Source organism: Pogona vitticeps, chromosome 3, assembly GCF_051106095.1.
Source record: "Pogona vitticeps strain Pit_001003342236 chromosome 3, PviZW2.1, whole genome shotgun sequence".
Lineage (NCBI taxonomy): Eukaryota > Metazoa > Chordata > Lepidosauria > Squamata > Agamidae > Pogona > Pogona vitticeps.
Window position 1 is genome coordinate 17533163 of NC_135785.1, and position 14881 is coordinate 17548043.

Below are 14881 nucleotides of genomic sequence, written 5' to 3' on the forward strand. Positions count from 1 at the left end.
TGGGGATTCTGGTGTCCAGAGACTTAGTCAGTCAGTCAGTCAGTCAGTCAGTCAGTCTGTCTGTCTGTCTGTCTGTCTGTCTGTCTGTCTGTCTGTCTGTCTGTCCGTATTTATTTATTTATTTATTTATTTATTTATTTATTTATTTATTTATTTATTTATTTGCTTCCTTTTTCCTGATAAAGGGACTGTGAAAGAGAGAAAGGGAGTGAGCCGTCCTCCGCAGTCAAAGGAGCGGAAGGAGGCGCAGAGTGTGTGGAAGGGATATAAGTGGATGTGGAACAAGATGACAGGGAGGTGCAACAGCATAGAGAACTGTGTTTGGCTGATGAGAGAGGGGAGGAGCTTGATCTGATCGTATGGGAAGATATACAGTAAATGAGGGTGAAAAGGCGGAAAGATTTAGAGTGGTAAAGCGTGAACCAGCAGACAAGAAAGACCAGTCTGTCCAGACAGAATGGAGTATGGGCCAGGAGAGTTTTCTAAAGCTACTTAAAGATTTCCCGAATCTACAAGTTGATGGAGGATTACTGCCTGGATCTCCCGAGTTCATCGTACGTGTTCAAGAAGTAGATCCCCTGGAATGGACTGTGGTTGTTTACCCACGCAATCAGCGTGAGGGGAGGTTGGTGATCTGTCCCAGTCCCTCTTTGATACAGAGTTAGCGGGCGGGGGATTGGGCGAGACACCCATGTTGTGGGACGGTCTGCGCGGTACGGACCACACCGATCCGTCCTATGACAGACAGGGAACGATTTGGGACAGTCCCCCAGTAAGAAGAAAAGACACAGAAATGACTACTCGAGTTCGAAGTTATAAGTTGTTACCAGAGTTGAGTTTAATGGACCCTTTTGAGCCAGCCAAATTGAGTTTGTTGACAAATAAATCTGATTCTGTTAGAAAAGAAGAACAGCCTCCTGTCCTTATTCCCGTGCTGTCAACAGAACCGCTCATAGCTGAACCAACACGCATTCACAGGGACTCAAGTCAGTTCACAGTGTTAAAAAAGTAGAATAAAAAACACAATAAATTATCCACTACAAACAATTCAATTTACAGTAGCAATTAAAATTGGTGATGGGGCATTGTATTCTTATATGAGTATGAAACCCACTGGCATAGGTGGCTGGCCCGATAAACACCCACCCCCGGAACCTGCCTGAAACGAATATGACACACTCATCTCTAATCAAAATACATTGAATGATAAAAACATTTAAAAGTTCAAAAACTCAACAAAAAAAAGGCATTCAGGGACTCAGTTCTGATTCTTAAAAGCCTGCCTGAAGAGGTGGGCCTTCAGCCGTCGGCAGAAGGATAAAAAGAAGGGGGTTGTTGTGGGTTTTTCGGGCTCTTTGGCTGTGTTCTGAAGGTTGTTCTTCCTAACGTTTCGCCAGTCTCTGTGGCCGGCATCTTCAGAGGACAGCACTCTGTGCTCTGGTGTAGTTGGCTAGGGAGTGCAGTATTTATGGCTGTGAGATAAGCTTTTGTCTTTTTCTGTAGATGGGTGATTAGTGTGTCTTGTTGTGGGTGTATTGTTGTGCTAAGGAGAACAGATTATTTGTCGCTGTGGTTGATGGGTGTTGTTAGCTGGTCTTTTGTGTGTAGTCCTTGTGGGTGGGTAGAGTTCGTTGACTTTTTGCACGCTGTATTTTTGATAGCTGGGAGCCAAGTTTTGTTGAGCTTCATACTTTCCTCTTTTTTGTTGAAACAGTGCTTGTGCTTGTGGATTTCAATGGCTTCCCTGTGCAGTCTGACATAATGATTGCTGGTGTTGTCCAGGATTTTAAGTATTTTGAAATAGAATTTCATGTCCAGTTTGTTTTAGGGAATGTTCAGCTACTGCAGATTTTTCTGGTTGTTCTAGTCTGCAGTGTCTCTCATGTTCTTTGATTCTGGTGTAGCTGCTTCATTTTATGGTTCCAATATATACCTGGCCACAACTGCAAAGTAGCCGGTATACTCCTGCGGTGGTGAGGGAGTCCCTTCTGTCCTTTGCTGACCGTAACATTTGTTGTATTTTTGTGGTGGGCTTGTATACAATTTGTAGGTTGTGTTTTTTCAAAAGTTTCCCCAGGCGGTCCGTGACCACTTTGATGTATGGCAGAAATACTTTATTTGTGGGTGGCTGTTTTTCTTCTTCAGTTCAGTGTTGTTTTCTTGGTTTGATGGCACTTGTGATTTCATTTTTGGAGTAGCCATTTGCCTGTAGAGCCCAATTCAGATGGTTGAGTTCAGTGCTGAGAAACTGAGCTTCACAGTTCCGATCCGCACGGTCTACCAGTGTTTTGATTATGCCTCTTTTTTGCTGTGGGTGGTGGTTGGAGTTTTTGTGTAGGTACCGGTCTGTGTGGGTGGGTTTTCTGTAGACCTTGTGTCCCAGTCGGAGGTCAGTTTTTCGTAGGACCATGACATCTAAGAACGGGAGTTGGCCCTCTATTTCTTTTTCCATGGGGAATTGTATATTTGAGTGGATGCTGTTGAGATGATTGAGAAATTCTTCCAATTTTTCTTCACTGTGACTCCAAATTGCAAAGGTGTCATCCACATATCGGAACCAGACTGTGGGTGCGAGGGGTGCCGAAGCCAGGGCAAGTTTTTCAAAATGCTCCATGTTGAAGTTTGCTATAACCAGGCTAAGGGGGCTGCTCATGGCCTCCATCTGTCTGTTCATAGAATTCATTATCCCACTGGAAATAGCACGGCCAAAGAGCCTGAAAAACCCACAACAACCATTATATCCCAGCCGTGAAAGCCTTCGCGAATAAAAAGAAGGGGGCTAACCTAACCTCCGAAGGGAGAACATTCCACAACTTGGGAGCTGCCACTGAGAAGGCCCTCTTTAAGGTTCTCATCAAACGTGCCTGCAATGGCCATGGGACTGAGAGAAGGGCCTCCTCTGATGATCGCAAAGTTTGCAAAATCAGACATCTGAAGAAACAGGTGCAGCTGGCACATCACTACACCACATTTTCATTCTAGCTGCAGCTAAAACCTGTTGCTGAAGTAGCAAAACAGAATATTGTGGCTGGTTTTGACTTCCTGTTGGCATCCTTCAGTCTCGAGAGACTATGGTAACGTGCTCTGAATAGAGAGGTCTTGGAACAAGCTGGTGGCTTGTTTTGACTTCCATATTCCATATTAATCCATAGAGTTATGCTGCCATTTGTTATTACCTGCACTAATCATTTTATCTGGAAAGCTTCAAAATATAGCTGAAGGTTGGGGACTGCCAGTCCCCTCCAGATGTGGAAGAGTATGTAATTTTCTCAGAAAAGCTATTTCTCTCTCTCCAGCCACAACATTCTCTATGTTGAACTGAGTATTGCCTAGTTCAAAAGAGATTGTTGATGTATTGAAGAAGCTACTTGGATGAGAAGCGAAACATTTCAACCAAATAAGAAAAAAGTCCAGTTGCCATGACTCAGCTTCCAGATAACCTCACCTGGATGACTGAGAATCTTCACAGACATATTCAACAGAGATTGTTTGGAATTTTAAAATAAGTATCAACAGTATACACATTTTGACAATGGCAATTCTGCCAAGCAGTGAGAATCAGAGAGCTCTTTATAATCCCAATACTGTATGTTTTTAATCCAGTTGTCTGTAATTTCTACAAAGTAGTTGATTTGTAGGAATACCTGTTAAGGTGTAGTGGACAGACTGACGGACTACAATTATGGAGACCAGGGTTTGAATTTCCATCCAGCCAAGGAAACTCACTGGGGACTGGAAATGGTAAAACCACTCCTTAAATTTCTCAATAACCTGAAAGCCCTATTAGAGTCACTGTAAGTCTGTTCTGATTTGATGGCACAGAACAACAGTTGATTTATATCATTAGTCAAGGTTGTAAATAATAACTGTGCCCTCAAGTCAATTCTGGCTTATGCCAACCCTTTTCAGGGTTTTATAGGTACTGTACATTAATCTCTCTTATATGCTTGATTTTTCAATACTACTTTTAAGCATGGTTGTGAGGTATGTTAATATCCACACAATACTGGCTTTTAGAAAAATGTTTGATCTGCTCTTAAAGAATGTTTTTTTAAAAAAAAAAATTAAAATGTTTTCGTTTGTTTTTAACAATTTTAATATATTCTAAATCACTCTGGGAGCTGTGTTCATCAGAAAGTCAATAAACAGATGCTTTGAACAAATAAAACATTTTTTAAAGAAAAAATCTCCTAGTATTTCTCATTCATTTTTCTGTTTCAGTTTAAGAAGTACTTGCTTCCCAGAGGCTTCATAATGCTTTCTATTTGAAAAGAAAGCGACCCCTGTAACCTTGCCCTGACAGTTTTACAAATTAGAGAAGAGGGAAATGGGTAAGGTCAGTGAGAAAACTGGTTTTTAACAGGTTTGACTTGTTATGCAAGTTTGGGGGCCTGATGCAAACTGAAGATATGTGTTTCTACTTTTTTACAGATTTCTATTGTTTTTAGTGGTCTGATCCCCCATGGTTCTTCTGCACATTGAACATGAATGTGTAGGAGACACTCTGGAGTGGAGATGTGCAGGTGTGCAGGTGGAGATGTGCAGGTCATCCCACCCCTACAACTCCAAGTTTGCTTCCAGTAGAGCTGACCCAATCCATGCAAGGAAGCAGCAGCAGCGGATCCATAAATCAGTATTGGGAACATGGTGGTGGAGAGGAGAAACACAGAGAAAGAACTGTGTGCTTGGGTGGGAGACAGTGCGTACAATGGGTAAATGTGTTCTAAATGTCTGGTCCTTAGCCACCCAGATATTTTGGATACCACTTTCCTTGGTTATGCTGCCTTGAGCATCTGGTAGTTGGAAGTCCTAATATTTGGTAAGCAAAACATTGGAAACCCAGTGCTCTGGATGTTTAATTCCTTTTTACTTTATATACTTTACCTTATATATTTTTTTAATTTATATACCTCAGTGACCAGGTTAGCCTTCTTCCCAAAGTTATTGGCTTCGCACTGGTTTTAAGTTGTCTTCTGTGCTTCAAACAGTGGGAGCAAAAGAGGGGAAAAAAAGAAAAGGGGGCAGTCAAGAATCAATTTACTGTAGTGGTTTAGGATATTAGTTGCTGTCTCTTTTGCTAGCCAAATTCTTGGTTGGGAAAAGACAAAGTGTATTGAGCCTTCCATAGGGTGGTACCCTGCAGACATTTTATTAATTTATTTCATTTTAATGCTGCCTTTCACCCACTGAAGGGACTCAAAGCGGCTCAGATGGGATTAAATGTTATTTATTTATTTAGTTATTCATTTATTTAAAACATTTTGCTCCACATTTCTCCTTTAAAAAGACCCTAAATGTTATATATTTATTTATTTATTAAATTTATACCCCACACATCTAGACCGAAGTCTACTCTTAAAACAAGTAGGAATTTAAAGCAAAATAAATTACCCCTAACAAGGAATGAAACATTAAAACATTCATCTGAAAACAATTTTCTAATTTAAAAAATTAAAAAGAATATAATGCAGCAACTATAGGGCATTTAATTTAGATGCTAAAAGTCTAAACAACAACCTGGCTGCAACATTTTGTAGCAGCTAAAATTTCCAAACTGTCTTCAAAGGTCGCCCCCACACAGAGTGTGTTGCAGTAACCCAGGAGTAGACAGTAATTGTCATTTAGTTTTCCTGAAGGGCATCGCATTTGAGAAGGTTGCCCATAGAGAAACAATGGTCAGGTATGAAGGGAGTAAGGGATGAAAATGAAGACATGGAAAAAGCAGGTGGGCTAGAAAACTAAGATTGGAAGGCACCTTGAGAGGGGTGACACCCCTTAGATGGCACCATACAGACTCTCCTATGAAGAAATGGTGTGATATTTGGAATGGTTTAGCCAGGGGAAAAGGCAATTAACAGGAAATATGAGAGAAATATGCAAAATTACAGAGAAAATACATAAGGAAGTGCTTTTCTCCCTTTATCATAAAACTGGAACTCAGCAATGTGATAGGGTACCATGCTCCTGCTTTTACATTTGTTTTCTTTACTAACTACAGTATTACATTTATATCTTGTCTATCTCCCTTGCAGGATTCAGGACAGCTTAGAATCTTTCTTCGTTTCCTAACTCATCTGAAATTAGGAGCCTCTCAGTCCTCCTCTTCAGACTCTGCATTTGATTAGCCAGGAATAAGTTGCTTCTTTTTAGTATTATTAGTTTATAGAGAAGAAATTAGTTTGGGCACATATTTACCTACATGTACTTGTTGAAAGAGTGGGCAGCACAGGTAGGTAAAAAGCAAATTGCATAGTGGAAGTGGAAGCTGAGATGTATCTTTGTTACAGATGAACGAAGTGGTGGGTGGACCTGGATCGAGTAATTCTGATTTTGTCTCCTTCTTCCTCCCTAATTACAAAGACAACATTTAAGAGTTATGGTACAATTTCTTAACATTTTGCTTAAAAGAGCAGTTTTTCCTTGATTCTGCAGGAACTTTATTATGTCATATTTCTTCCCTGTTCTATTACCATTTCACAGATGTTGAAACTGGGGTTTCTGCTGTTTTATAAGGGCAGATGGCAATTGCCTCAGGCAGGTATCCCTATGGCATAGCCACAGCCCGATTGCAGGTAAGATTGCACACCCCAGTGGGAAGTCTGCTCCTGCAACCCTCTGATCAATCACTATAAAGAGGACAGATTGCCTTGGTAATGGAGGATAGAGACCAAATGAAGCAACACAGCTGCTTTGATGATGTACGCAATCCACATGCAGAGGCATGTTTGTCAGCAGATATCTTGCCTGCTTCTAGTGGTATCTCAGTGATCTACTCATTCCATTAGAGATAAGTCTGTTCATCCTTCACTTATTGAGTTTGTGAAGCTCCGTGAATTGCAGAAAGAGGTTATTAGGGAAATGAGTCACTATAGGAACTGTTGCCCCCATTGTGGTATGAAGATACTAAGGCCTTGTATTTTTATGCTTTTATGGCTATCTGTGCTATTTGAACAGTTGCAAAACTCTTTATAACCAGCAGTTGACAAAACAAACCTTTACTTTACTTGCCCTAATCCAGCTTTAGAACTTCGACCATAATAGTGATGCACTGGAAACCAAAGAGGTGTGCCAACACTCCTATTCCCAGCACATAGGATTCCTCCAAATTCTGATGCCAGAACAATAAATGCTGTAGCAGAATAGGGCTTAGCAATTAACCCTTGGGAAGGGAGGAGAATTAGGAAATATTTATTGTTTCACAGGTCATTTCTATGAACTGTGAGATGTTTCAGGGGACAGTACCTACCAGAGTTTGCTTCCCCTGGAGGAGGTCTCAGGAGGCTTATAGCAGTACTCTGTAATATTTTATTTATCTACAAATATACATATACCCAGCAAGCGTGGTAGGGAAAGGAGAAAAGACATATCCCTTTTCCAGAGCTTGAAAAAGTTACTTTTGGACTACAACCTCCAGAATCCCCTAGACTGGATGTCAGGTGTCAGCACTGTTTGGGAAGTTTGGGGAATTCTGGTACAAAAAAGAAACTTTTCCAAGTGCTGACTCTTTCCAACATGCACCTCCTGCTAATTTCCAAGCATTCTGGGCAGCTTTCCTGCCAATTACAGGACAAATGCAGCAATCTTACCAGTTCCATTAACCCTCTCTTGGTTAACAACGTTGTGTACATGAGCATTAGTTGTAACAAGGGACACATCCGTGTGTCTGTGTCTTTGGCACAGTTCCATATGTCTCCAGTGACCATAATCCTCAGTTCAAATGCTTTGACCACAACCAGCCTTGTTTCAACCCCGGATGGTTATTTTTTTGGTGGCCGATCGCTTTCCGCTTCAAAAGAACAGGTGTATGCATCCTTCAGAGTTTGAGGACAATGGAACTGGAACATTTTTGGACAATCTGTGCTTTTTGGACTATAGGCAAGAAAGCCCACTGGATTTTCCTTTAGATTGGCTTTGCTCCTTCCTTTATATTGGCTATGCTCCAGTTAGAGAGATGGGAAAGGTCTTTGGCTGCCAGGCATAGACTCTTCCCTCAAACAGCTGCCCAGTTTACAGTGTTCAGCTAAGAATCAGCCCACTGTAGCAACCTCTTTTTTTTTTTTTAAAGAAAAGGGAGCAGCAGTAACCCTTCTAAAGACTGGATTCCTGTCAGGGAATGCTAAGCTCCCAGTTCTATAGTACAATGAATATATGTGTCATGCTTTGTCAGCCATACAAGCTAGTACATAGACCCATTTAATTACAGGTCTATAATGGGGTATAGTGAAAAATACAAGAACATCTACAGCAAAACAAAAAACTTTACAAGACTGAAATACAAGGGAAAGAACAGCTTCTTGAATGACTCCTTGAAGAGGAACACCCAACTCTGTTCTGTAAGGTGAGCTGACTGTCATGATTGCCCAGATTGGTCCACAGTTAAATTCAATCCTATCATTACTCAGTTGGCAATTACCCCCAACAGCTCAAACTGACCAGGCTAAGAGAATTGGACCAGTTTCACCCATGTTTCCCTTATTTTATTTTTTTAATTATTTTTTACTATAAGCATCAAAAGCGTTGAGCCTCCATAGGCACTGGAGGAGAAAATATCACTGAAATTACTGTGCTTTCCATAATCTTCTCAAAGATCAAAGATCAGGAAAGTTGTTTTCTTCCACTGGTTAATCCTGGCTAATCTTCCACTGGCCATGCTCACTAGGGGTTGACAGCAGCTGTGCTACTAAAATTTACTTTTTCAAATTCTGGCAAAGATATTGTGATGGTAAGGGAATGGCCCTGCAGTTGATGGTTATAGTTTTAAAAAGAAGTAGAAAAACTGGATAAGGAATTCTTACCTGTTATTGAGTTGCTGGGTAGTTCAGTGGTTTAGTTATCTGGCTGTGGAACCAGAGTTTGGGAGTTTGATTCCTCACTGTGCCTCCTTGACATGGGCTGGACTGAGGGAGAAAATATAAGCTAAAATAGTACTTAATACAGAACCTAAGTGTTTACAGAGATAAGGGTCAGTTGTGTGGTCCAAACAAAATTAAAGTACAAATGCAAAAACAAGCAACACTTTCAGGCCACTAAAAATCATCCTACAATTCATGAGGTTTCATGGCTTAAAACACTACCTCATCAGGTTTGTACCAGAACTTCAAGTTCTTCACACTGGTACAAACCTGATGAAGTGGTGTTTTAATCCACATGAATTGTACAATGATTTTAGTGGTCTATAAAGTGGTCTATAAAGGTATTGGCTATTTTTGCATTTGTATGATGTTCACAGGTAGCCAGTAGTGTAGTTGTGCCACCTCACCAGGGTGGGTGGGGTTCGAGTCCCCAGCACTTTTCTTTTGCCAGGATCCTCTTGTGTCACTCTCTGTTGGGTCGGTCAGATCCCTCCCTATATCCTCTGCCCTCAGAAAGCTGCTGACTCACCTCTTTTAGGATTGTCCTTCCTTGAACACCATCCTCCCTTTGCGCCTCATAGAGGTGGTGCAGTCATAGAGATATATACATACATTTCTCCTCAACACACACTTCAGATCACTTTCCCCTTTGGGTGGGGGAGGAATCCAGTCCTGCCTTGTGTTGCCCTTCCCTCCTCATGGAACCCTGCCCACCATTCCTGCGCCCAGCCCTGGCATATAACAACTAAGTCATAATTTAGAGTGTGTGACTGTGTATACATGGATGTTCAGGAAAGAAAGAACAGAGGGTGTGTGTGTGTGTGTGTGTGTGTGTGTGTGTGTGTGTGTGTGTGTGTGTGTGTGTGTGTGTGTGTGTGTGTGTGTGTGTGTGTGTGTGTGTGTGTGTGTGTGTGTGTGTGTGTGTGTGTGTGTGTGTGTGTGTGTGTGTGTGTGTGAGAGAGAGAGAGAGAGAGAGAGAGAGAGAGAGAGAGAGAGAGAGAGAGAGAGAGAGAGAGAGAGAGAGATGGAGGGATTCTGCACCATTGAACTTGTAACTGTACTCCTGCAGGTGACACAAAGTGCAGCAAAGTTTGTGTTTGAAGGGTGGAATTGTAAGCTCACCTTTTTCTTTGGCTCCCAACTAATCAAAATATTGAACAAAAGTGCCTTTAAAGTTTCCATTTGTTTTCTGCTGAGGGAAGAAACACTGGGAAGAACGGTTTAAATGCCCTCATATGTGAACTCTGGCTTAGCTTCACCCTTTCTGCCAAGCACGTTTTTTTTCCTAGTAACCTTTCTTTTCAACCCAGGAACAAATGCTTTTGTTGGACTTGTGTAGCTCTGAAACAATGATTTCTATTTATTCAGCTCATCTTCCCCACCCCATCTACTAAGAAGCTGGACTAGACTAAACAATATTATTTGCTAGACTGCCACATTCTGTTCCACCCTCTGTGAGTAGGATCACTCTTTTTTGGTCCCTTTCCAGCAAACGTGATCACTGGAAATAAACCAAAAGCCTTCCTTCTTTGATTTGGCAATATAATGAAGTGATATTAATAAAGTTAAATTAATAAAGGCTGCAACAGGGTCTTGACCAAATCTTTAAGAGGAGTGTATTAGGTCTGTGTATACACATACTAAGTACATTTCCCTTCAAGATCACTTGTAATGCACATACCTAATACACATACACATACACATACAGGTTCCAAAGTCACCAAAACCTGTTGTCTCTGGTGGTGGACCAATCCCCATTACTTCATAAGCCCCCCCCCCTACTCACTACTTTGACTAAACAATGCAATGTTCTTCAGATGATATGCCATTATATTTGGAAAACCTGGCTTCTGTGCTAGTTTTGGAAGTCAGATCGCAATTCTCCTGGGCAGATAGCAGCCTGTCCTCCAGCTGCATAGAACTTGGGTCAGAAAAGAAAATGCTTTTCCTGTATATTTTGACAGGCCCTAAATAATGAGCCACATATGTTCCAGGCCTTATCTGATGAGGGGCGGGGGCTCACCTCAGCCAAAGGTGAATGACTTTCATGGATTGTACAAATAACTTTTTTCACACACCGTTCTTTAGATTAAAATATGTTTACCCCCATTTGCCAAACAATGAGGGGGGCTCACAATGTGAAATGGCCCAGGCCTTGTCTGAACTCTCAGAGGGCCTGCATTTTTAGCTAGAGTCCTCCCAAACATTTATCTTCTTGGATGGCTTATTCCTTGAATTTGAAGTAATTGTCAAATAGCTTCTAAAAAGACAAATGCTATTTCAGGATGTATGAATAGAAGTGTAGTCTTCAAATCCTGTGAGGTAATAGTTCCCCTTTATTCACCACTGCTTAGGCCTCATCTGGAGTACTGTGTCCAGTTCTGGACATCATACTTTAAGAAGGATGCCAACAAACTGGAGCAAGTTCAGAGGAGGGCAACAAGGATGATCAGAGGACTAGAAACCAAGCCCTATGAGGAAAGACTGAAAGAACCGGTATGTTTAGCTTTGAGAAAAGAAGGGTATGGGGAGATATGAGAACACTTTTCAAATACCTGAAAGACCTTTATACAGAGGAGGGCAGGATCTGTTTTCAGTCATTCCAGAGTGAAGGACACATAATAATGGACTCAAGTTACAGGAAGCCAAATTTAAGCTGAATATCAGGAAAGACGTCATAACTGTTAAAGCAGGACAACAATGGAATCAATTACCTTGGGAGGAGGTGAGTGCTCCAATGCTGGACACATTCAAGAGAAAATTAGAAAAACATCAGTCAAATCTGCTTTGATATAAGCCCTTCCAGCCCAATCATTCTATGATTCTATGACAGAGACAACTATTCTGAGCAAGTGTGGAAACAGTAAAACATTCCTATATCTTTACAGCCCTTACTCCTTGAAAATCGCGGATAGTGCTAATCCCACAAATTTGAAACAATGAGGATATTCCTTTTTTAAAAAAGAAATAGAATATAGAAGAGACTCTCAAAGGAAAAGTCTTAACTCAGCAGCACATGAAAAGAAGAACAAACTATTATCTGAGATCAAAATATTGATTATATCCAGGTAGTCATCCCACAGGCAGGACCTACAGCCAAAATCCAAACAAGAAAAACTGTGGTGGTTGTAGGTTTTTCGGGCTGGTAGGCTGTCCTCGTCATGTTCAGTTGTGCAACTTCTCACAGGCTTTAAGTTGCAACTAGCACACAATCAGATGTATGAAGGAGAGCCTGCTGGAGTCAAAGGAGGGAACACATTCATGACTGTCCTTATACAATTGCATAGGTGCCATTGAGTTTAACAGTAGGTGGGAGGAGTCCAAATGGGGCAGCTCGAATCTGAAGAACTTGGAGAAACATCCATGCAAAGAAGGTAGCTGAACATCCAAAGCAAATAGTAAGTACCCTGTTTCCCCAAACATTAGATGTAACCTGAAAATAAGCCCTAGTATGATTTTTCAGGATGCTCGTAATATAAGCCCTACCCCAAAAATAAGCCCCAGTCAAGTGAAACCCAGCCCTCCACCATTGTGCAGCAACCAGAAGATGACATGACTGTATTTGAATAAATATAGATTGTTGTACATGAAAAAAAAATCCCCTGAAAAATAAGACCTGGTGCATTTTTGGAGCAAAAATTAATATAAGACCCTGTCTTATTTTCGGGAAAACGCGGTAGCTATGTTCTCCAGATGCACATATTTGGGAAAAAAAAGGGGTAAAGAAATGGATGTTGAACAGTTACTTTGCTAAGTGTTCTCTTGGTACTTAGGATGCTAACTTGGAACTATACTGTAAAATTAGGAAGTATAACCTCATAAGTCCTGCTGCAACATGTCTGAAAAATCCATTATTTTAAGGGATCTTCCTGAGGACTCTATTTGGAACTGAAAAATGCTTCAGAAGTCATATCTGCCTGTTGCTGAGACAGTTTCTTCCCTTTGTCTTATGCTGCTCCCCAGGGTTCAGCTGCTTTCAAATCTCCACTAGAATTCACAGTAGGTTTTCCCCCCTATGGTTGTGTAAGCATGTGACAAGGAGAAATTCAGCAGGCAAAGCTTTTCAGTGCAGGCATGGACTTTAGCTACTGAATTTGTCTGCTTGCAAAAAGGAAGCTGCTTAGGGAAGGACAACTTAGAACAGAAAAACCTCTGGTGGGAAAAACATGAAGAAGCTGTTCTCTGTTCAACAAGACCTCTGCAAAAAAATGCTAGCAACGCTGATTCCTACCCACCCAATTGCAAAACAAATGCTTTAATTGTTAACATGTGCAAACTAGGGCCAAATAAAAAGGTATTATTTGTTTACGGAAATATTCCTAACCCGCCTTACATAAATGGATCTCACAGTATGGTACAATCAAGAAAACAATGAAAGTGAAACAACAATAAGTCAAACATCTGCAAATGTTTAAAATTCTGCAGCTATTAAAAAAAATTCCTCCCCCCTCCTGCTTGCAAGACGTGCGTATTGTTACCACACATATGTTAACATGTATTTGTCAACCTGATTGTGTACAGGGCTCACAACAGATACAGGAATAAAGGAAATCTCACCAGAAGGAAGTTGTATACCACATGTTTAAATACTGTACTTCAGCAAAGTGGGGAAGGTGTGTTATGTGCCACCAAGTCACAACCGACCGATATTGTTTATTTATTCATTTAAAATATTTATATCCCACCTTTCTCCTAAAAGGACTCAAAAGCATCTTACATGGATTAAGAGACACTATTGAAAAGTTTAAAAGAGTAAGCATACAAATATTAAAAAGAATTAAGCAAGTGTTATATTAAAAATGGTAAATAAAATCAATACTAAAAATATACTTATAGGGTCCCTAATCTTCTTTTCATGGTAAGTGAACTGTTTAAGGAGCAGTTTTACCAGTGCCAACGCCCGCCCCCAAGTTTCCATGGTCAAGTAGGAATTTGAATTCAGATCTCCTAAAATCTTGCCCTTCACTGTATTTACACTGGGTACTTAAAGCAGAGAACAGCTACACCAAAAGTGAAAAGGAATTGTTCAAACAATAATTAACGTCCAAAGTTACCCGCTTGCTTTAACACATATATTAGAATCATAGATTCATGAAACTGGAAGGGGCCTATTAAGGTAGTCAAGTCCAACCCCACTGCTCGATAAAAGAATCCGAATCAAAGGATATCTGCCAGGTGGTTGTCTAAATTTCTCTTGAATGTCTCCAGTGTTGGAGCACCCACCACCCCTCAAGGTACAATTAGTTCCATTGTTGCACTGCTCTAACAGTTAAGATATTTTTTCTGATATTCAACCTAAATCTAGCTTCCTGTAACTTAAGCCCATTGCTGTATGCCCTGCAGTTTGGGATGATCGAGAACAGATTCTGCCCCTCCTCTGTATGACAGCCTTTCAAGTATTTGAAAAATGCGATCATATCTTCCCCTCAGTCTTCTCCTCTCAAGGCTAAACACACCCAGTTCTTTCAGTCTTTCCTCATAAGCTTGGTTTCCAGCCCCCCAACCATCGTTGTTGCCCTCTTCCTCTGAACTTGTTCCAATTTGCTGACAAACAGCAAAATCAAAAAGTGGCTTGGTTAGCAGATCAACCGTCTAGCTGGAGGAATGGGCAATCCTGGCTGATGGCCCATTCTCCCAGCACCAACAGACCCAGAAGTTTGGGAGACTGCACATCTTACAAAAGCTGTGCAGTTTACATTCAGCAGCAAAGCAGATAAAGCTGTTTTGAAAGGCAGGAAATGAGGTTTTCAAGGTACTTCTCCTAGTTTGCCACTGAAGTGCTGCATTTCTTCATGTCAAGCATTTCCGTCATGCTTCAACACTTAGAGCAGCAGACTGTGGAAACTTAGCAGGGCAATTTGCCAACATGTTGTATACCAGCACAGCTTCAGGGGATGCCTTGCAGGCCTGTGCACAGTCCCCAGGTTGCACGTGGACCACATCTGCTATCTCAGCACATAGACTAGTACATGAATTTTAGTTGGCCTTGAGGAGAGATGTGAAAAGACAGAGATGGAGGAACAGTTGTG

General features: G+C 41.1%; 1 long non-coding RNA gene across 2 annotated transcripts; it reads right to left on the reverse strand.

The window, feature by feature from the left end:
* Positions 1 to 816: 816 nt before the first annotated feature.
* On the reverse strand, positions 817 to 14219 carry LOC140706066 (uncharacterized). Of its 2 annotated transcripts, XR_013543205.1 has the most exons (4): positions 9975 to 14219; positions 8796 to 8897; positions 6200 to 6348; positions 817 to 4973 (listed from the first exon to the last, which is right to left on the reverse strand). It is a non-coding gene; the product is annotated as an uncharacterized LOC140706066 (long non-coding RNA). The 2 variants fall into 2 exon arrangements; XR_012085789.2 differs by having other exon boundaries at positions 8796 to 14219.
* Positions 14220 to 14881: the final 662 nt, after the last annotated feature.